At 44.4% G+C, this 23,866-nt stretch overlaps 1 pseudogene; it reads right to left on the minus strand.

Annotated features, from left to right (window-relative positions):
- Nucleotides 1-19,927: 19,927 nt before the first annotated feature.
- LOC130111879 (high mobility group-T protein-like) lies at nucleotides 19,928-23,161 on the minus strand (annotated as a pseudogene).
- Nucleotides 23,162-23,866: the final 705 nt, after the last annotated feature.

Genomic DNA, 23,866 nt, shown 5'->3' on the forward strand with positions numbered 1-23,866 from the left:
CACAAGTGAAACTGCAAAGTCCTGGTCTCACTTAGAACATCTGGCAGATGAGATGTCCCAAGAACTCGACTGTGAAGTAGGGTTACTAATTGGCTATAACTGTTCTCAAGCTCTAGCTCCCAGAGATGTCATCCATGGTAGCGAAGACCAGCCTTTCGCGCTTAAGTCTGCGCTGGGTTGGAGCATCGTTGGCTACAATAGTGCCGCCACCGACTATGAAGATGAAATAGGTGTGAGCCATCATATCATCACGAAGCAAGTCACACCAGCTATGACGCCTCATTCAGAGCTCAAGTCTAAAGTCCACTTCGCCTCCAGAACCCAAGTCAAAGAGATGATCACTCTGTCAGACATAATCAAGGTATTCGAGTCAGACTTCACTGAAAGGACGAGTGAAGAAGTTCCAATATCACAGAAAAACCTCTGGTTTCTGGCAAAACTGAAGGACGGCATCAAGCAAAACCCAGATGGACACTATGAGATGCCATTGCCTTTCAAGGAAGAGAGGCCAAGTCTGTCAGACAACAGAGCGTGTGCAGAACATCGACTGAAATGCCTGGAGAAACGTCTGAAAAAGGATGAGAAGTACTGCAAGGATTATGTGGCTTTCATGAAGGACATAATAGCAAGAGGCGATGCTGAAAAGGTCCCAGAGACAGAGATAGAGAACAACAGTCAAACGTCATGGTATATCCCTCACCATGGGTTTTACCATCCCCAAAAGCCAGGAAAGATTCGTGTTGTATTTGATTGCTCCACAAAGTTCCGCAATACATCACTGAACGAGCATCTGCTGACTGGACCAGACCCCACGAATACCCTTGTCGGGGTCTTGTGTCGTTTCCGAAAAAGGAACGTAGCCATCATGTGTGATGTGGAGCGTATGTTTCACCAGTTTCACGTTGCACCAAGGGACCAAGACTACCTCAGATTCCTGTGATGGGACGAAGGCAACATGGAAGATCCACCATCAGTGTATCGCATGAAGGTCCACCTGTTTGGTGCTGCGTCTTCACCAGACTGCGCCAACTTCGGGCTCAGATTTATCTGCATGTGCTCAAGAGCCATTCACATCGAGGTACTGGACGACCTTACCACCGATGCCTTCCTCAATGCGTTGCGTTGCTTTATCGCAATAAGGGGCAATGTAAGACAACTCCAAAGTGACCAAGGCACCAACTTCATAGGTGCGCGGAATGAGTTCCAAGAATTGATGAAGGGAATAACAGAAGAACGTGTGAAAGAACTGGGATGCACCTTCGCCATGAATCCTCCTGCTTCCAGTCACATGGGCGGTGTCTGGGAGAGACAGATCCGTATGGTGAGAAGTGTCCTCACATCTATCCTTGACCAGTCCGCAAGCAGACTAGACAGCTCGTCACTGAGAACGTACTTATGCGAGGTGATGGCTATCGTAAATAGTCAACCATTAACCACTGTACATCTCAACGATCCATCAGGCCCAGAACCCCTGACTCCGAATCACATACTTACAATGAAATCTTCAGTCATTATGACCCCACCTGGAGAGTTTGTAAAAGAGGATCTCTAGCTTCAGAAAAGATCGAAGAGTGTTCAGTTCTTGTCAGATGAGTTCTGGACTAGGTGGAGAAAGGAGTACTTGCTTAATCTGCAACAAAGGAGAAAATGGACCAAGGACAGGAGAAATACTAAAGTAAACGACATTGTCCTGTTGCAAGACGAGAACTTACCAAGAAATCAGTGGAAGTTGGCGAAGGTAGTAGAAGTCTTCCCAGCTGCTGACGAAGGGTCAGAAGTGTCAAACTGTTAGTCAGTGATACAATGCTAGACAGCAAAGGCACGCACACATCTCAGCCACTTTATTTAGAGAAACCCATACACAAAACCATGCTATTACTTGAAGCTGAGTTAAGGGTTAACTCAGAGAAAACCTTTTGTTTTTTGTTTATAAACAATGCCTTGTATAGTGTTATTTAAGAATCACAAGTTGTGTGATTGGTGGGAGTGTGAATGCAGATGTTGACCACTAGAGGTCGCACTCTTATTTTGATATTCCATTTTGTTACGTGACTGTCACTTCCTGTTTTCCGTCGCTTGCGCGGTGAATTTCTATCTGTCAGATGATGTTACAGCCGACATATTGTGCATGTTATGTCTGGCAAAGTTATAGATATTTTTAAGAGATATCAAAGTTTTCCCCTCCCATTGAGCTGCAAGCAGGCCAAAGTGGTTAGTAGAGTTTATTCTCTCACTTTCATTTCATTTGTGTAACTTTATTGACTGATTTGCATGTAAATTCATGATTTATTTTGTCTACCTTGTAGTTCTACGGTGGTGATTGATGCTACATGATGTTAGCCATGCTAGCTTTGCTTTCGAGGGCATCAATAAAGAAAACCCATCTGTAATTAAAGAACTGGAGTCCTCGCAATGCTTCAATGGGTGGCATAGGCATAATTATAAGGTTCTAACAATTTCATTAGTTTAGGGAGACAGATATTTGGTTGTTTTCCTTAGATCAAGCCATCATCCACAAATCACCCAATTTTGTGTTCTATGCCTTTCACCTCCACCCCCTTAACGTCTTCATCCTGTCATTGTTTGAGCCAAGGGCTTGATGAAAATTGTGAAGAGGGTGGGTGATAGAACTCACCCCTATCTGGTACATCCTTCCAGCTTAAACCAATTTATAAGATTACCATTTATTTTTATTTTTGCTCTTCGGTGTTTTAATGCAGTTTACCGAGTCTGTATTACAGTGTCTATCTAATTAAAGCCAAAATTTTCCAGGCAGAGATATAAAAATATCCAGCAAATGCTGTTAAAAGTTTTTTTTACATCTAAACTAAGTATCACTGCACTTTCTCCCTTTCTTTGTATTTCTTCAATTATACGTATTGTCTTTATGTTGTCATATGTTTGGCATCTCTTACTAAAACCTGATTGGTCCTCATCTGTTAGTTCTAGCATGAAGGTCTGGGGTCTCTTGAATATAATGGTTGTGTAAATCTTATAGTCAACTCATTATTGATAAAGGTCTGTAATTTTCACATAATTTTTTGGCCTTAAACTTCCTTGGGAATTACTGAGGGGGGGATTTTGCCTTTTTTAAGGTTTGATTGAGTGACGCCAATAGCAGTGGGCCTAATTCTTAAAAAAACATTGTACCGTTCAGACAGGAAACCATCACTTCCTGGAGGCTTGTTAGATTTTAACTTAATAGAATCTCCCAATTCATCTGCAGAGATATATTTATAATCTCATTTTGTTTTCCCCCCATCTTTCCAGGTTAAAATTCTAATGTGTTGGTTGTAGGGTCTCTGATTTTATGGACTGCATGCAGTAGCTGTTTCTTCCTTATTTGTATTGCCAGTAGTTTTGCTGCTTTGGGACCTGCTTCATAGTATGTTTGTCTCAGGAATCTCATTTTCTTTTCTACTTCATTTCCTAGTATCTCATTTACCATTTTCATTATTTAATTTGATTAAGTAATTCAGGGTCATTTGTACTTTTGTTGCTGTTCTAAAATTTTGAGCTCTTTAATCTTTCTGATGTAATTCTAACCTTGTTATTTATTTCTTTTTTAAGACACACCATTTGAGATATTTTTCAACACATAACTGCCTTCATAGCATCCCCATTGTTATTCTTCTCTGTATGACTTTCCTTTTTGATCTCTTCTACAAGTCCTGGATCCTTTAAGATACCAACATTCATTCGCCAAGTTTTGTTTTTTTTTCCTACAAGTTTAGTGTCAGGTACGGGGTGCTATGGTCTGCTACTGCTATCTTGCATTCTTCTGCTCTAAATGTGTAATATCCATAGGTCAGGATATAATGGTATGATGCAGTAATGGTCTAGTCCAGCACGACGCTAGGTGATGACGTCACTGACCTATCCTAGGGATTCCGGAAATGCACCAGACGGAAGGGATTGTGTATGCATGGTAGACCACAGTAAACACGGAAAACCAAACGTTATTTAATGTGTGGACATTGCTTCATTCGAGACACTGTAGAGTGACCGTTAGGAGGCAACCTCTTTAAATATTACAAAATGTATCCACTGTATTCATGAAAAAATAATATATTCTTGTATAAACTGAGTGGTGTCAGAATTAACTCGCTAGTGCTCACATCGACCTGACGACGAGAGATGGAGGCTACAGGTGTTCCGGATGCTACGGATGGATTGGGACTCGTCCAACCTTCCCGATGCGTCGAGAAAGTTCCGCCAGCATGTGGAGCTTATGTTTGCCGAACAGCTAAGTGCAAAAAAAAGGAGGAGGAAAAATGCAGCTACGTGCTGTTATGGATTGGAGAGAAGGGCGGAGACGTCTTCAATACATGGACTCTCGCTGCAGACCAGAAAAAGGTATTGAAACCCTATTATGACGGCTTTGAAGCCTACGTAATGCCCAAATCTAACCCCATCTTTGCACGTTATAAGTTCCACGAAAAGATGCACGGTGAAGGTGAAAATTTCGACCAGTTTGTGACTGAATTAAGACTGCTAGTGAAAGACTGTGATTATCCTAACAGTGACGAGATGGTCAGGAACAGAATTGTGTTCGCCACAAACTCAACAAGAGTGAGAGAAAAGCTTCTCTGTGTAGGTCCAGAGCTAACACTGGAAAGGGCTATTGACATAGCACGATCACACGAACTATCACAGCAGCAATTAAAAACAATGGATTCCCCCACAGCAGGGGTAATCAACCAGTCTGTAGATGCAGTTAGCAAGAAGCCGTTCAGAAGAGGACAGGCACGTCACGACCGCAAAACTGTAAACACAACTGACGCTAACAGTGCCATGCAAAACAAAGGATGTGGTGCGTGCGGAGGAGAGCACAGCCGCACTGAGGAATGTCTGGCAAAGGGACGCCAGTGTAACAAATGCAAAAGATTCAATCACTATGCTAGGGTGTGTAGGACACCACCACAGCACCGTCAAGTACAATATAAAGCAAAGAAAGTATATGCTGTTGCAGAGAGTGCTGAACAGCAATCAGAAGATGAACTGTACATTGACACTATAACTAAACAGCATGAAAACACAAATAAGGTACAGGCCTTTGCAGAATTGGAAATAGGCAAACAGAGGCACAAATGAAAGTTTAAAATAGACACTGGCGCCCAGGCCAACATAATACCAGCAAACACATTCCACCAACTGTTTGGAAATGTAGTGCTAGGCCCACCGTCCAGGCTTTCAGGATATGGTGGGAACACACTCAGTGTGAAAGGTGCCTGTAAGTTAACCTGCAGGTGCAAAAAGAAAACAGTAATGCTATATTTTGACATAGTCTGTGCAGAAAGCGCTCCCTCCGTCCTAGGCATGAGAGCATGTCTAGACCTGAACATTATCAAATTAGTGCATATGGTCAGTGTGCAGCCAGAGCCACACATGAGCCCGATGGATGCGTATGTGGATGTGTTTCAGGGCATTGGACTGTTTCCTGGAGAGTGTAGTCTTCGCCTGAAACCTGAAGTAACCAGTGGTGTGCCCGCCTCGCCGCATTCCATGAGCTTTGTGCAGCTGACTCAAAGACGAGTTAGATGAAATGGAGAAAATGGGTATAATCCAAAAGGTCACTGAACCAACAGAATGGGTTAACACACTGGTGGTAGTTGAAAAGCCCAAAACAGGAAAGCTCAGGATTTGTTTAGATCCCTGCCCCCTAAACAAAGCCATCCAGAGACCCCACTATCCACTCCCTACTCTAGATAACATTACGGCAAGACTGGCAGGGGCACAGTACTTTAGCATAATAGACGCCAGGTCTGGTTACTGGAACATAAAACTCAGCGAAGAGTCATCCATACTAACTACATTTAACATTGTCTATGGCAGACACAGGTTCAAGAGACTCCCGTTCGGAATCATATCTGCACAAGATGAGTTCCAGAGATGGGTGGACGAGGCCTATGAAGGACTCCACAACGTCGCCGCCATTATCGATGATGTCATTGTATATGGCCGCACCAAAGAGGAGCATGATGCCAGCCTGCGTGCCATGCTGCAGAGAATCAAAGAGAAAGGAATAAAATTGAACAAAGACAAGAGCATCATCTGTGTGCCCAAAGTGAGCTATTTTGGACACATACTAACACGAGAGGGCATCCAGCCTGACCCTAACAAAGTCAAAGCAATCAAAGACATGCCCCCACCGCAGAGCCAGGTGGAGCTAGACACTTACCTGTCTAAGTTTGCCCCCAGACTCTCGGAGGCAACAGCCCCGCTCCGGGAACTGTTGAAAGAGAGCAGTGAGTTTGTATGGGATTCGAACCAGGATGCTGCATTCCAGCAAGTGAAAAGCCTCTTAACACAAGAGCCCAGTCCCGTACTAGTCTACTTTGACCCCACTAAGGATGGATGGATGCCTCCAATCATGGTTTAGGAGCAGTCCTGCTGCAGGATGAGAAACCAGTTGCATATGCATCAAAGGCACTGAATGAGATGGAAGTCAACTATGCTCAGATCGAAAAGGAGCTGTACGCCATGCTCTTTGGATGCAAACGATTCCACCAATACCTGTATGGACGTCAGGTGACCGTGGAGTCAGATCACAAGCCACTTGAGTCAATCATGCGAAAGCCCTTGGCATCTGCACCGCCGCGGCTCCAGCGCATGATACTACAGTTGCAAAGATACAACGTCAACATTGTTCACAAGCCCGGAAAGCAAATACCAGTCGTGGACACGCTGTCTAGGAAGCCGATTGAGTACAGTGACAACTCCCTGAGTGAAGGCATAGATTCCCAAATACACACAGTGATCAGCAGTGCTCCGGTGAGCGACCGGAAAATGGCAGAAATCAGGTCTGCCACAGTCAAGGATGAGCAACTCTCAGCCTTGAGACAGGTTATCCAATCAGGGTGGCCTGAGACAGTCAAACAATGTTCTGCTGTCGCTGAATATTGGAATCACAGGGATGAAATATCCGAGACAGATGGCATTCTGTTAAAAAGAGAAAAAAATCATTGTGCCAAAATCACTCAGAGCAGACATGCTTGCGCGCATACACACAGGCCATCTCGGCATGGAGAAGTGTAAGCAGCGTGTGAGAGAGATTCTATTCTGGCCAGAGATGGGTAAACAAATATAGACACTAGTTGGATCTTGTAGCATTTGCCTAGAGCGACGCCACTCTGTCCCCAAAGAGCCAATGCTACCACACCCCATTCCTGAACGACCTTGGCAGGTCATAGCCGCCGACCTGTTCAAATGGAACAACACTGACTATATAGTTGCAGTTGACTATTATAGCAGGTACTTTGAGGTAGAGAAAATCACAAACCTCACTTCCCCAACTGTCATCTGGAAGCTGAAGGCCATGTTTGCGAGATTTGGTATACCGCAGTCTGTAGTAAGTGATAATGGTCATTGCTACAGCTCACAGGATTTCAAGAGCTTTGCACAGGCATGGGACTTTGAGCATGTCGCAAGCAGCCCCCTGTACCCACAGAGCAACGGGTTGGCTGAGAAGACAGTGCAAACAACCAAAGCCCTCATGGACAAAGCACACACACAGAGGTCAGACCCGTACCTCAGCTTATTGGTATACAGGAACACACCAGTGGATGGACTCAACTCCCCAGCACAGCTGTTAATGAGCAGAGCCTTACGCCCAGAACTCGCTTGTCGCAGCGCATTCTGTGGCAGGAGAGAACTGTGCCAAAAACGACAAAAACAGTATTATGACAGAAATGCCAAAATGCTTTCTGCACTGCCGACAGGAGCCACAGTCCAAGTCCAACAGCCAACTGGAATGTGGAAACCCGCTACAGTTGTCGGACCAGCTGAGACCCAAAGATCTTACAACATCATCACAGATGAGGGTCAAGCGCTTCGACGCAATCGACGACACCTTCTACAGACCAACGAATGTGATGCAGGTCAGGAAGTTAATACACACGACCAACAGGTGAAGCCCCAGACCACTGGGTCTAAGACTACAGCAAAGTGTGTCAGGTTCCCCAAGAGTGTCACCACAACGCGTCACTACCTGGTCAGGACGTGTGGTTAAGCTAAAAGTTATCTTTGACCTGTGGCTGTTTGAAATCAACCTAAAAAAAGCAGAAAGGTTGATATTGTGTTGCAAAAAGAAAATGTTGTTGAAAATGTGAATTGATGTTGCACTGAAATATGTGTATTATTGTTCATGATGTTCGGAATGTTAATTGAGTTACTCAGGGCCATTGAAGATTCATTTGCAGATTTATTTCATTGGTGCAATAATTGAAAATGTCTATTTTGTTATTGATAGATTTATGTTGACATTATAGCTTACTGCACTTGTATACCACCAAGTTTTGTTTTTTTTTCTTTGAAAGAAGGGGGATGTAATATCCATAGGTCAGGATATAATGATATGATCCAGTAATGGTCTAGTCCAGTACGACGCTAGGTGATGACGTCACTGACCTATCCTAGGGATTCCGGAAATGCACCAGACGGAAGGGATTGTGTATGCATGGTAGACCACAGTAAACACGGAAAACCAAACGTTATTTAATGTGTGGACATTGCTTCATTCGAGACACTGTAGAGTGACCGTTAGGAGGCAACCTCTTTAAATATTACAAAATGTATCCACTGTATTCATGAAAAAATAATATATTCTTGTATAAACTGAGTGTGTAGCTGAGTTCTAAGTGTAATCCTTCTCGAATGGGTGTAGTTCCCTCCAAAAGTCCAATTCCGAGTTGTGTCAATGCAGTATATACATAGAGCCAATTGTGTTGGATACAACTAGTACTATGCAATGTTAAAGTTTCCTCCACATATTCCTTCCATTTCTAGGGCGATGACATCAAATAAATTATTGAAGAAATATTTATCACTTTCTGGGGGTGCATGAACATTAATCAGTGTAACTGTAACCCCCTATCGTATTACAATAGTTAATTTACATTTATGGGTACTTATGCCTAATTCGTTACTGTTATTTTAAGAGACCGTGATTCTACGTCAGGCTTACTGGGCGGTACTCTTCTCCATTACATTCTATGCGAGCTGGCAGATCATCAGTCGTTACCGTGATTGCAAGCCTGAACATTTTCATTTCTTATATTAGGTAAGCATGTGTAAACCTATCGGTACCATGTGTAACATATTTTGTGTTGAATAGCTTAAGTACCCTGAAAAGTAAAAGTTTAAATGTCGTGGTTCATAAATATATTTGCAACATTGATGTGACTAGCCTATGGTTACTAGCCTTCACCACACTATGGGTAGCTAACGTTAGCCACAACATGTGAATGTAATTCTTTGCTATACTGTGGTTTTAATATCTTCTAGAGGTTGAATTATTTCGGAAATGTTTACAAATGTTCACATTAGGTTTGTTTTGTTTTGTTCTGTGAGTAGAAAATATTGTAGGCGGTAATTTTCTTAATGTTAATTTCAATCGTAGTATGTATTTTGCAGTAGCAGTTAAACTTGTACTCTTCTGCATTACATTCTATGCGAGCTGGCAGATCACCAGTCGTTACCGTGATTGCAAGCCTGAACATTTTTATTTCTTATATTAGCGAACTGGTATTTGGACACGGCCCACAACCTAGCCATTAAGGTCGAGTCTTCCCGCTAGTCCACTTTGGGACCGGAAGTAGTCAGCAGATTCTACTACTACTACTACTACTACTACTTTCGGCTGCTCCCGTTAGGGGTCGCCACAGCGGATCATCCGTTTCCATATCTTCCTGTCTTCTGCGTCTTCCTCTGTCACACCAGCCACCTGCATGTCTTCCCTCACCACATCCATAAACCTCCTCTTTGGCCTTCCTCTTCTCCTCTTCCCTGGCAGCTCCATATTCAGCATCCTTCTCCCAATATACTCAGCATCTCTCCTCCACACATGTCCAAGCCATCTCAATCTTGCCTCTCTTGCTTTGTCTCCAAAACGTCCAACCTGAGCGGTCCCTCTAATATAATCGTTCCTAATCCTGTCCTTCTTCGTTACTCCCAGTGAAAATCTTAGCATCTTCAACTCTGCCACCTCCAGCTCCGCCTCCTGTCTTTTCGTCAGTGCCACTGTCTCCAAACCATATAACATAGCTGGTCTCACAACCATCTTGTAAACTTTCCCTTTAACTCTTGCTGGTACCCTTCTGTCCTAAATCACTCCTGACACACTTCTCCATCCACTCCAACCTGCCTGCACTCTCTTTTTCACCTCTCTACTGCACTCCCCGTTACTTTGGACAGTTGACCCCAAGTATTTAAACTCAGATGTCTTTGTCACCTCCACTCCTTGCATCCTGACCATTCCACTGTCCTCTCTCTCATTCACGCATAGGTATTCCGTCTTGCTCCTACTGACTTTCATTCCTCTTCTCTCTAGTGCATACCTCCACCTCTCCAGGCTCTCAACCTGCACCCTACTCTCACTACAGATCACAATGTCATCCGCGAACATCATCGTCCATGGAGACTCCTGCCTGATCTTGTCCGTCAACCTGTCCATCACCATTGCAAACAAGAAAGGGCTAAGAGCCGATCCTTGATGTAATCCGACCTCCACCTTGAACCCATCCGTCATTCCAACCGCACACCTCACCATTGTCACACTTCCCTCATACGTATCCTGCACCACTCCTACATACTTCTCTGCAACTCCTGACTTCCTCATACAATACCACACCTCCTCTCTCGGTACTCTGTCATAAGCTTTCTCTAAATCTACAAAGACACAATGCAACTCTTTCTGGCCTTCTCTATACTTCTCAATCAACATTCTCAAAGCAAACATCGCATCTGTGGTGCTCTTTCGTGGCATGAAACCATACTGCTGCTCGCTGATCGTCACCTCTCCTCTTAACCTAGCTTCTATTACTCTTTCCCAAATCTTCATGCTGTGGCTGATCAACTTTATACCTCTGTAGTTGTTACAGTTCTGCACATCGCCCTTGTTCTTGAAAATCGGTACCAGTATGCTTCTTCTCCACTCCTCAGGCATCCTCTCACTTTCCAGGATTGTGTTAAACAATCTAGTTAGAAACTCCACTGCCATCTCTCCTAAACATCTCCATGCCTCCACAGGTATGTCATCAGGACCAACTGCCTTTCCATTCTTCATCCTCTTCATAGCTGCCCTCACTTCCTCCTTGCTAATCCGCTGAACTTCCTGATTCACTATCCCTACATCATCCAACCTTCTCTCTCTCTCATTTTCTTCATTCATCAGCCCCTCAAAGTATTCCTTCCACCTTCTTAGCACACTCTCCTCGCTTGTCAGCACATTTCCATCTCTATCCTTGATCGCCCTAACTTGCTGCACATCCTTTGCAGCTTGGTCCCTCTGTCTAGCCAATCGGTACAAGTCCTTTTCTCCTTCCTTAGTGTCTAATCTGTCATACAACTCACCATACGCCTTTTCCTTTGCCTTTGCCACCTCTCTCTTTGCTTTACGCTGCATCTCCTTGTACTCCTGTCTACTTTCTTCATCTCTCTGACTATCCCACTTCTTCTTTGCCAACCTTTTCCTCTGTATAATTTGCTGTACTTCCTCATCCCACCACCAAGTCTCCTTGTCTTCCTTCCTCTGTCCTGATGACACACCAAGTACCTTCCTAGCTGTCTCCCTCACTATTTCTGCAGTGGTTTTCCAGCCATCTGGCAGCTCTTCACTACCACCCAGTGCCTGTCTTAACTCCTGCCTGAACTCCACACAACAGTCTTCCTTCTTCAACTTCCACCATTTGATCTTCGGCTGTGTCTTCACTCGCTTCCTCTTCTTGGTCTCCAAAGTCATCCTACAGACCACCATCCGATGCTGCCTGGCTACGCTCTCCCCTGTCACCACCTTGCAGTCTCCAATCCCTTTTAGATGGTGCCTTCTACATAAGATATAGTCCACCTGTGTGCACTTCCCTCCACTCTTGTACGTCACCCTGTGTTCCTCCCTCTTCTTGAAATATGTATTCACCACAGCCATTTCCATCCTTTTTGCAAAATCGACCACCATCTGTCCTTCCACATTTCTCTTCTTGACTCCATACTTTCCCATCACCTCCTCATCACCTCTGTTCCCTTCACCAACATGTCCATTGAAGTCCGCTCCAATCACCACTCTCCCCTCCTTGGGTACCCTCTCCACCATGTCGTCCAACTCATTCCAGAATTCTTCTTTTTCATCCATCTCACACCCAACTTGCGGGGCATATGCGCTGATAACATTCAGCAATAAACCTTCAATTTCCAGCTTCATACTCATCACTCTGTCTGACACTCTCTTCACCTCCAGCACGCTCTTGACATACTCTTCCTTCAGAATTACCCCTACCCCATTTCTCCTCCCATTCACACCATGGTAGAAGAGTTTGAACCCACCTCCGATACTCCTGGCCTTACTCCCCTTCCACCTGGTCTCTTGCACACACAGTATGCCTACCTTTCTTCTTTCCATCATGTCAGCCAGCTCTCTCCCTTTTCCAGTCATAGTGCCAACATTCAAGGTTCCAACTCTCACCTCCACATGCCTACCCTTCCTCCTCTCTAGCTGCCTCTGGACATGCTTTCCTCCTCTCCTTCTCCTTCGCCCAACAGTAGCATAGTTTCCACCGACACCCTGCTGGTTAACAGTACCGGTGGCGGTCGTTGGTAACCCGGGCCTTGACCGATCCGGTATGTAAGTCTTATTTATGATCCGCATATTTGATTTGGCAAAGATTTTACGCCGGATGCCCTTCCTGACGCAACCCTCCCCATTTGTCCGGGCTTGGGACCGGCACTAAGGATGCACTGGCTTGTGCATCCTCAGTGGCTGGGTTTCATCCGTCCTAAATCGTCCATCATTGACTGCGTAGCGCCTCCTGTTGGCGAACTCGATGAACTGTGAGCCAGGAAACACCACGGATTTATTCAAGTAAGACTGTTCCAGTAGCCATTCACTTCATGGATTTATTCAAGTAAAACTTCTAGTTAAGGGCTCCAACGAGATATCTTCTTTTGTTTATTATTTTGTTTATCTGGGTGTTGTGCACAACAGGGGTATTGCAGCGCTGCAACTTAACAGTGTATAATTCATACTTGTATTTTGCATATATATATATATATTTGTATTTACGAACCATCATATGAATATTGGTACATGCTGTTATTCCCTATCTAAAGTATAATTCCATGCAACTCTACTTACCTTGTGCCTCGTCCAGATTATTCACCTGACCTTGAGGTAAAGTTCTATCCTTATTAAAGAAGGGTTACATAACCATTTGGTCTTCCATTTTCCCCTTTGCCAGAATGTATCCTCCGTCTTTGTCACTTCTTTTAGGGTTTCAAATTTTGTTGTATTACCCTGTGTATATGAGCTATAGAATAGTTTTAAACCCCAACTTTTTGAAAATTCTGTGTTCTTGCTCTGACAGGTGTGTTTCTTGCAGATAATTGACCTGTTTTTTCTTTTAACTTTGCTATAACCGTCCCCCTTTTCATTGGATTGTTCAACCCGTTCAAATTCAGATACAATTTTAAGATGGTCAAATGTCATCTTGTCCTTTGTGTGAGCGTCCCTCTCTTCCACTGACACTTCTAACATTAGAAACATTAGCACATTTAACACCAGAATCCAGGAATAAACACTTCCAATACAGCGGGCTCCCTCAACTATGACTATGTCCCTATTGGAAGGGGAGGGAAAAATCCTCTTTTGAAGGTGGGGCCCCTCACTAGAGGTAACTGGAGATTCCAGTGGGGATCCTCCTTGCCTTCTAGTTGGTCTAACCATCCTCTATAGTCTTCTCTACCGGTCAAATTATTTCTTGAGAAGTCTTTGTGCTAGGAGGTAAGCTGTGGCCTTATATCTATTCTCTGTACTTGTAAACAGAATCAAAATGTGCCCCCATCAACTGATGTAATGTCTTAGCATGACTTATCCTGATCGTCATTAAATACGTTGTGCTGCTCAGCTTCGAAGCAGGGCACTGTTTTTGTTTCAAGATTACTTTAAAATGATGCCCCATACACAACTTGACCTCTGTCCTAGATTTTTTTTTAATCCTGAATCACCTGTAGTTTTCCCCTTGCATGCCGAGTTAACTCACTTTGTGTTCCTGGTTCTCCGACGTGTTGCCATGGCGACGCTCTGTATCCTGTACTCAATTGAGCATCTCTCATTGGTTTCCTTGATCCGGACATCCGGTCCCCTTTCTCATCTTTTTTGCTGTACCCGGTGCATTATATCCTTTGGCCCAGTGGATTCTGTTCCTTGTTAAGGGCGTCTGGAACCGGATGCCCTTCTCCTTCAGAACCTCCTTGATTTCCCTGTCTTCCGTCTTTGTCACTTGTGCTTCTGTATCACCTCGGCGCTGTAGCTGTGGTCAAAGAACAGAGGTTTGCCATCCAGTTTAATCAATTTCTGCTAGGCCTTCTTTAATACCATCTCTTTAGTGTCAAACTGGAGGAAGTTAATGACTATGGAAATATTCTCAATGGAAATATTCTCAATCCCAGTTGGGTCCCGTGTGCCATCCGCTTTGATAGTATACCAGTTCTCACCAATTTCATCAACACATTTCTCCGTCAGGTTATCACTCATTATGCGAATCAGCTCATTTTGTATGATGTGTGAAGTATATCATGCATTTTCACGTAGCATCGTCAATATTTTCTGTAATTCTGGATCTTTCATTAGAGATAGCTTGAACCTTTGGAAGAATGTTAACAACGAAGATAACTAGACAACAACTTGAACCTTTATAAGAATGTTAACAATGAAGATAACTAGACAACAACAATTTACGTCATTGTTGCACCATATAAATGTAACATTATCATCATCATTAATAATTTGGAAATGAGTTTAAATACTTGGGGTTAACTTTCCAATGAGTTTAAATACTTGGGGTCAACTGTTCAAAGTAACGGCGGGTGCAGAAGAGAGGTGAAGAAGAGAGTGCAGGCAGGGGGGAGTGGGTGGAGAAGAGTGTCAGGAGTGATTTGTGACAGAAGGGTACCAGCAAGAGTTAAAGGGAAGGTTTACAAGATGGTTGTGAGACCAGCTATGTTATATGGTTTGGAGACAGCGGCACTGACGAAAAGACAGGAGGCGGAGCTGGAGGTGGCAGAGTTGAAGATGCTAAGATTTTCATTGGGAGTGATGGGACAGGATTAGGAATGATTATATTAGAGGGACCGCTCAAGTTGGACGGTTTGGAGACAAAGCAAGAGAGGCAAGATTGTTACCTCTATCCTCCCTACACCTGAGTCTTTCTCTCTCCTACCCTCTGACACTGCTACTGCTCTTCTTCTCTCTACCCTCTCCTCTTCTCTGGGCAATCTCTGTCCCCTCACCTCCAGGCCAGCACGCCCAACTCCACTTGCCTCTTGGCTGACCGACTCAGTACGTACTGACAGACGAGCCTGAGAGTGGCAGAGCGCAAATGGAGAAAAGGCAAAGTCCAAGAGGACCTTCTCAACTTCCAATCTCTTCTTTCCACTTTTTCCTCCACCCTTTTCTGCTGCTAAGGCTGCCTTCTATCGCTCTAAAATCCTATCCTCTGCCTCTAATCCTAAGAAACTCGTTGAACCCTTCTCTACACTTCTTCAACCCCCACCTCCTCCTCCTACTTCCTCCCTTCTCCCTGATGACTTAGCTAACTTCTTTGACAAGAAGGTAAACGACATCAGATCCTCCTTTTCTCACCACCTGGTTAGTGCTGCTTGCACTATCCCACCCTCTGCATCCTCCCTCACCTCTCCATGTTCCACCCTATCCCATCTCACTCCCCTTTCCCCCGACGAGGTTCTAAACCTCATCACATCCAGTCGCCTCACCACATGTTCCCTTGACCCGGTCCCCTCCCCTCTTCTTCAGTCTATAGCACCTGAACTCTTTCCCTATCTAACCCACCTCATCAACACCTCCCTCCAGGCAGGATGCTTTCCATCTACCTTCAAGACTGCTAGAGTCTCCCCCTTTCTCAAGAAACTATCACTTAACCCCTCTGACGTCAAAAACTACAGACCGGTTTCCCTTCTACCCTTTCTATCCAAAACTTTCGAACGTGCTGTCTTTAACCAACTTTCTTTGTACCTCCACCAGAACAACCTCCTGGACCCCAACCAGTCTGGGTTCAAGGTGGGTCACTCGACAGAGACGGCCCTCCTTGCAGTGACAGAATCGCTGCACTCTGCGAGAGCAAACTCTCTCTCCTGTCCTGATACTCCTGGACCTGTCAGCTGCATTCGACACAGTGAACCACCAGATCCTCCTCTCTACCCTCGAGGGGCTGGGTGTCACAGGCTCTGCACTCTGAATGTTTGCATCCTATCTGACCAGGTGACATGGACGGGATCTGTGTCGACGCCTCGCAGACTGACTACAGCCGTTCCACAGGGTTCGGTTCTGAGTCCTCTCCTTTTCTCCCTGTACACGACATCCCTGGGTTCTGTTATTCGCTTGTATGACTTCTCTTACCATTGTTATGCTGATGATGCCCAGCTGATCATGTCCTTTCCTCCCTCTGACACACAAGTAGAGACACGCATTGCTGCGTGCTTGACTGACATCTCGGAGTGGATGGCAACACACCACCTGAAGCTCAATCTGGACAAGACAGAGCTGATGTTCCTCCCGTGGAAAGGTTGCCCTCACCGAGACCTGGCCAACACCATTGACAACACTGTGGTGACGCCAACTCGGACTGTGAGGAATCTGGGTGTGATCCTTGATGACCAACTGTTATTTGCTGCAAACGGTGCATCGGTTGCTCACCTCTGCAGATTTCTCCTCTATAACATCAGGAGGATTCGCCCATTCCTCACTGACGAGATGGCACAGGTGCTCATCCAGGCTCTGGTCATCTCCCGGCTGGACTACGGCAACTCCCTCCTTGCTGGCGCCCCGGCGTCAGCCATCAGACCTCTGGAGCTTGTTCAGAAAGCTGCAGCTCATCTGGTGTTCAACCGCCCTAAGTTCTCCCACACAACCCCCCTTCTCATGTCCCTACACTGGCTCCCAGTAGCTGCTCGCATCCAGTTTAAGACTCTGGTGCTAGCCTACAGGGCAGTGAAAGGAACAGCTCCTTCCTATCTCCAGGCCATGGTCAAGCCCTACACCCCCGCCCGATCACTTCTCTCTGCTGCCTCGGGACACCTGGTTGCCCCGTCACTCAGAGGCCCCTGCTGCCGATCGACCCAGTCACGGCTCTTTTCTGTCCTGGCCCCACAATGGTGGAATGAACTCCCCGCTGATGTCAGGACAGCGGAGTCACTGCCCATTGTTTGACACAGGTTGAAAACTCACCTCTGTAAGAACTACTACCCTGTTACTTGTTCTTAGCACTTATTGTATTCACTCATTAAAAAAAAAATCTCTTTCATGCATTTTTACTTTAGCACTGGTTTTGCTCTTAGATGCTTGTTTAGATGCACTTACGACCTCTGATGACTAGTAGTTCTCCTGATTTCCTATGTTAAATGCACTTATTGTAAGTCGCTTTGGATAAAAACGTCGGCTAAATGACTGTAATGTAATGTAATTGAGATGGCTTGGACATGTGTGGAGGAGAGATGCTGGGTATATTGGGAGAAGGATGCTGAATGTAGCTGCCAGGGAAGAGGAAAAGAGGAAGGCCAAAGAGGAGGTTTATGGATGTGGTGAGGGAGGACATGCAGGTGGCTGGTGTGACAGCGGAAGATGCAGAAGACAGGGAGAAATGGAAACGGATGATCCACTGTGGCAACCCCTAACAGGAGCAGCCGAAAGTAGTAGTAGTAAATTAATACTTTGGAGAGTAATTTGAATAACTAATCCCTCTTCCTACTGCCATGTACGCCGATGCAAGATGGACATTGAGAAGATGGAGTATGTTCTAAAGCAAACCGCAACAGAGCTGAGTGATTTTTGGACTAAAGCATTGGACACACAGTTAAGCCAGAAGAATGAAGACAAAGTTTTACACTGGGGTCCCAACTTCTTATTTTTAATGCAGGTTTTTCGATTGTGTGAGTCTTACCACCTGTGACTATTTCTGCTCTCTGAATTTGAACAAGTAATAAAAACAGCAATAATATGTACATATAAATCACTTTTTTTTTTACATATGATGGCATCAGCCACTTGCACTTTTTCGTTGTGAAGAAAAGAGGATTCTGCCAATCTGAATGGAATAGATATCTCTTTATCAACCACAAATGTAAACTTGTATTTTGCAGTTCATGGTAATGGATTCAAAATAGCTACAAGTAACACCACTACCACTTGAATCAGGTTTAAAATTACAGAAAAGACAGGCAAACGCAAGTAACTTAACCTGCCATGCAATTGCAATGAGCTGCAATGACTTCTCCATCTTGTTTCGCGATGATCCACATCTTTAGTGGCATTTCACCAGACCTTTGAGAGTGGTTAACCTAGTAACGTTGAGACATTTCTAAGGTTGAATTGAATATTTGTTGTTAGGTTAATCCACATGACAATGAAAAAAAAGCCGCTCACCCTGGCAAAAACCAAATGACAGTCATTGTGAAGCACCTTGGTACCAAGGTTGTGGACCCAACTGCTAACAAAAGTTGTATGCCTCTATGCTTTTGTATGCTTTCATTTGTTGTCTTGAGTAGAAGGATGTCTGGAGGACAAGGTAGTTGCTTATACCTACTGCCTCGATAGCAGGCAAGTCTTTCAATTCAGTTAAAAAAAATTACTCTTCATAACATAAGGATCATGTCCAACACATCCTACTTTGTTTATACCTTTCTCTCATAATATTGTCTAAACAAGCACAGTTTGGGCATTCCTCCATCTCGTCCATTCTGCTTTTCACTTCCTGCCCTCCATCTGAATCTCACGCGTCATCAGAATCATGTGACTGCAAACAAGCTGTTCCGTTGCCTACCAACACAGGGGTCGGCGGTTCGAATCCCCGTGTTGCCTCCGGCTGGTCGGGCGTCTCTACAGACAAAATTTGCCGTGTCTGCGGGTGGGAAGCTGAATGTGAAGAGTAGGGTAATTGGCCTAGTACAATTGGGGAGAAAAGGGGGGGGGGATATAATTTGAATTGGATAGCTGTGTAACATAAAAATAAATCTTTCCTAAGTTGAATTCAAAATTATAATTTGGTAAATAGCGCACCAACATGAAATGATGCAACAGCGATTTTGATTTACTTAGAGGATTTAAAGAGCTTCAATCAGTCAATCAGTCTAGTTGCATTTTATATAGCGCTTTTCTATCTGGAACAGCCACTCAAAGCGCTTTACATTTCTGGTCAAATCGAAGTCTTGTGTTGTTTTGGTTTTTTACAAACGTAGAATTGTACTGGAATTAGTATTACAAAGGCATGAACTATCTTGTAAATAAAACGTTTTTAAATCTTAACTTATTAAACACATTTTCATCAAATGGCCCTTAATATATGAACTTTAACATGTAAATAATGAAATACAACAACTTAGGACACTGATTCATCAGTCCTTGTGTGTAGATGCAAATGGATCCATGTACTGACTAACGTATTTTTTTCCTTTTTTTAAATAAATTTTTTTTTATTGACATCAGAAGCATTTGAAGTTTCAACAATAAACAAGGCTTTTTCTTATTTTTGCAGTTACAGTTGTACTCAAAGAAAAGTTAAACAACTGATACGTCAATTCGATAACATGTAATAAAAAACACACAAAAGGAGTAAAAAAAAAACACTCAAATCTATCAAGAAGATTTGATGTGCTCTGCACTCCTAGCTACGGTAAACACTGTATGCCCACCCAGTGGTCTGGGAACTACCACTGGAAAAATAAGACTGACAGAAGATACACACACAGTAACTTTAGTAGTGCTAACTATACAAAAAAGAAAACAAAAAACTACAGCATGAAAACTGAAAAACACAACACAACACATTTTTCCAAATACCAACCAAAATTCTGTCATTATGTGAAGTGTACAAGGGGGTTAAATGCTTTATAAATAAGAAAATGAGCGCTAAATGTAACTTCTTATCTACTTATCCTCATTATCTTCATCGTCGTCGTCGTCGTCGTCGTCGTCATCATCATCATCCTTTCTTCTCTGCTTTGGCCCGAGGCTCCTTTTGCAGGTGGCCTGCCCACTTTGCCCTTGGAGCGATATGCTGCGATGTCCTTTTTGCATTTCTCCTTCAGTTTAGCAGCCTTGTTTTCATAGGGCTGCTTGTCCTCTGCTGTGGTTCTGTTCCACATTTCACCCAGCTTTTTAGCAACATCTCCAATAGACAGGCCAGGGCTCTCACCTTTGACCTTGGGGCGAAACTCAGCACAGAAAATTAAGGAGGCAGGCGGAGGTCTCTTTGGGGCATTGGGGTCCTTAAACCGCTTCTTTTTCTCTCCCCTGGGTGGAACATAGTTCCTCATTTCCCTCTCATATCTTGCCTGGGCCTGCTTGGCCAAGTCCTCAAACTTGCCCTTCTCCTTGGCAGAAGATCTTGAAATAATTTGGGTGGGGGGGTATTGAATGTCGCTTGGGGGGGGGGGTCAAGCCTCACTACAGCGCCCCCTGGAGCCGGGCCTGCCGAGTTCCCTCCAGATGTCCAAGCTCCTCACCCTATCACTAAAGTTGAGCCCAGACACCCTCCGGAAGAAACTCATTTCAGCCACTTGTACCTGCGATCTCACCCTTTCGGTCACTACCCAAAGCTCATGACCATAGGCGAGGGTTGGAACGAAGATTGACTGGTAAATTGAGAGCTTTGCCTTCTGGCTCAACTCCCTCTTCACCACAATGGTCAGGTACAACGTCTGCATTACTGCTGATGCTGCACCAATCCACCTGTCAACCTCCCGCTCCATCCTGCCCTCACTTGTGAACAAGACCCCGAGATACTTGAACTCCCTCACTTGAGGCAACAACTCATCCCCAACCCGGAGGGAGCAATCCACCATTTTCTGGTAGAGAACCATGGCCTCAGACTTGGAGGTGCTGACTCTCATCCTAGCCATCTCACACTCAGCTACAAACTGCCCCAGTGTACGCTGGAGGTTGCATTCAGATGAGGCCAACAAAACCACATCATCTTTGAAGAGCAGAGATGCAGTTCTGAGGTTCAAAATGGACACACTCCTCACCTTGGCTGCGCCTTGACATCCTGTCCATGAATACCATAATCAGAATCAGAGACAAGGGACAACCTTGGCAGAGTTCGACACCCACCCACCGAAAGAAAATGTGTTTGACTTTGTGCCGAGAATGCGGACACAGCACTCACTTTGGTTATTCAAGGACTGAATGGCTTCTAGAAACTGCCCTGGTACCCCATACTCCTGCAGTACCCCCCACAGAGTGCCCCGGGGTACACGGCCGTAAGCCTTCTCCAAGTCCACAAAACACATGTAGACTGGCTGGTCAAACTCCCATGCCCCCCTCAGCACTTCCACAAGGGTAAAGAGTTCAGACTCTTCCTCCTCCACTGAGGATGTGTTAGCCAGGTTCAGGAGCTAAGGTCATTGGTGCCTGTCGAGGCAGCAACCTAAGAACCCGCGGGTGGACACTGGCGGTGAGGGAAGCCGTCAGGTTGAAGGAGGAGGCCTTTCGGACTTGGTTGGCCCAAGAGCTGCCATTTCGGTGGTCACGGAAGCAAAAACTCGGGTGTGGGAGGAGATCGGTGAGGCTATGGAGGAGGACTTTCGGTTGGCCTTAAGAGAGTTCTGGCAAACCATCCGGCGACTCAGGAAGGGGGAGCAGGGCTTGACTCAGGCTGTGTTCAGACGGGGAGGGGAACTGTTGACCTGGATTGGGGATGTTGTCGAGCGGTGGAAAGAACACTTTGAGGAGCTCCTGAACCCGGTTAAGGAAAACGTGTGTATATTATATATATATATACACTACCGTTCAAAAGTTTGGGATCACCCAAACAATTTCGTGTTTTCCATGAAAAGTCACACTTATTCACCACCATATGTTGTGAAATGAATAGAAAATAGAGTCAAGACATTGACAAGGTTAGAAATAATGATTTGTATTTGAAATAAGATTTTTTTTACATCAAACTTTGCTTTCGTCAAAGAATCCTCCATTTGCAGCAATTACAGCATTGCAGACCTTTGGCATTCTAGCTGTTAATTTGTTGAGGTAATCTGGAGAAATTGCACCCCACGCTTCCAGAAGCAGCTCCCACAAGTTGGATTGGTTGGATGGGCACTTCTTTGAGCAGATTGAGTTTCTGGAGCATCACATTTGTGGGGTCAATTAAACGCTCAAAATGGCCAGAAAAAGAGAACTTTCATCTGAAACTCGACAGTCTATTCTTGTTCTTAGAAATGAAGTCTATTCCATGCGAGAAATTGCTAAGAAATTGAAGATTTCCTACACCGGTGTGTACTACTCCCTTCAGAGGACAGCACAAACAGGCTCTAACCAGAGTAGAAAAAGAAGTGGGAGGCCGCGTTGCACAACTGAGCAAGAAGATAAGTACATTAGAGTCTCTAGTTTGAGAAACAGACGCCTCACAGGTCCCCAACTGGCATCTTCATTAAATAGTACCTGTTAGAGCCTGTTTGTGCTATCCTCTGAAGGGAGTAGTACACATCGGTGTAGGAAATCTTCAATTTCTTAGCAATTTCTCGCATGGAATAGCCTTCATTTCTAAGAACAAGAATAGACTGTCGAGTTTCAGATGAAAGTTCTCTTTTTCTGGCCATTTTGAGCGTTTAATTGACCCCACAAATGTGATGCTCCAGAAACTCAATCTGCTCAAAGAAGTGCCCATCCAACCAATCCAACTTGTGGGAGCTGCTTCTGGAAGCGTGGGGTGCAATTTCTCCAGATTACCTCAACAAATTAACAGCTAGAATGCCAAAGGTCTGCAATGCTGTAATTGCTGCAAATGGAGGATTCTTTGACGAAAGCAAAGTTTGATGTAAAAAAAATCTTATTTCAAATACAAATCATTATTTCTAACCTTGTCAATGTCTTGACTCTATCTTCTATTCATTTCACAACATATGGTGGTGAATAAGTGTGACTTTTCATGGAAAACACGAAATTGTTTGGGTGATCCCAAACTTTTGAACGGTAGTGTATATATGGTCCTAAATCCAGTAACACACTCAAAGACATTTAAAGTCCTTACCAACTGAGGAAAAAACATGGGCTCACTCATTTAAGAAGACAAGCGCACTGGTTACAATTAAAGTCATGCAGGCGCCCTCACCTGCAGATGAGTTCAGACTTGTCCAGATTCCTGTTATAAAAATCAGTCATGTTTAATATAATGATGACAGATCCAACTGGTTGAAGGCTAAAATTTTGAAAAAGGCAAAATTTTGAATCTTGACCCTCTGCACACTACCAGATAATGTGTGCCAACTGTCCATGGTGACCTTCCCTATTTTATCTAGACAGGTGCAGACTCTCCAAGATCTTGAAAGTCAATTGTCATGGCCAAATTGGGGTTACAATTGACCTTTGAATCATCTAGCATGTTTCTATATTAAGGCTCTACCATTGGACAACCCTGATGGTAGATAGGGAAGATACTATAGACGACCATGTGCTGCCACCGATACATGTGGAGCCAGCCAACCACATCTCTCACCTCCCAGCTGCAGGTTTCTCCAAGTATTGTAAGGCAGCTCTGCCACCCGTAGAAGTCACTAATTTAATGGTGGGTCACTCACACTAGCTCTGTATCAAGAAGCAATGCCAGTTATACTCCTTGTGATGTGTGGCTGAGGCGAAAGCAACACCAAGGTTTGGACCATGAACTTCTGTGTTGGGATGCTAGTGTATTTGTCCACAATATTTAGTTTTCAGAAAATAATTTCTATCCTGGCAATAGCAAATTTGTGTATATAACCAATATAAGTTCGGTTAATCCAAGAAGAACAATTTTTGCAATATTACTTGGACCAAACAGTATTGTCAATGTACATACAGTAAACATCCAATGAAACACATGGGAATATA

The sequence above is a fragment of the Lampris incognitus genome, chromosome 1 (genome assembly GCF_029633865.1).
Source record: "Lampris incognitus isolate fLamInc1 chromosome 1, fLamInc1.hap2, whole genome shotgun sequence".
NCBI classification, from domain to species: Eukaryota; Metazoa; Chordata; class Actinopteri; order Lampriformes; family Lampridae; genus Lampris; species Lampris incognitus.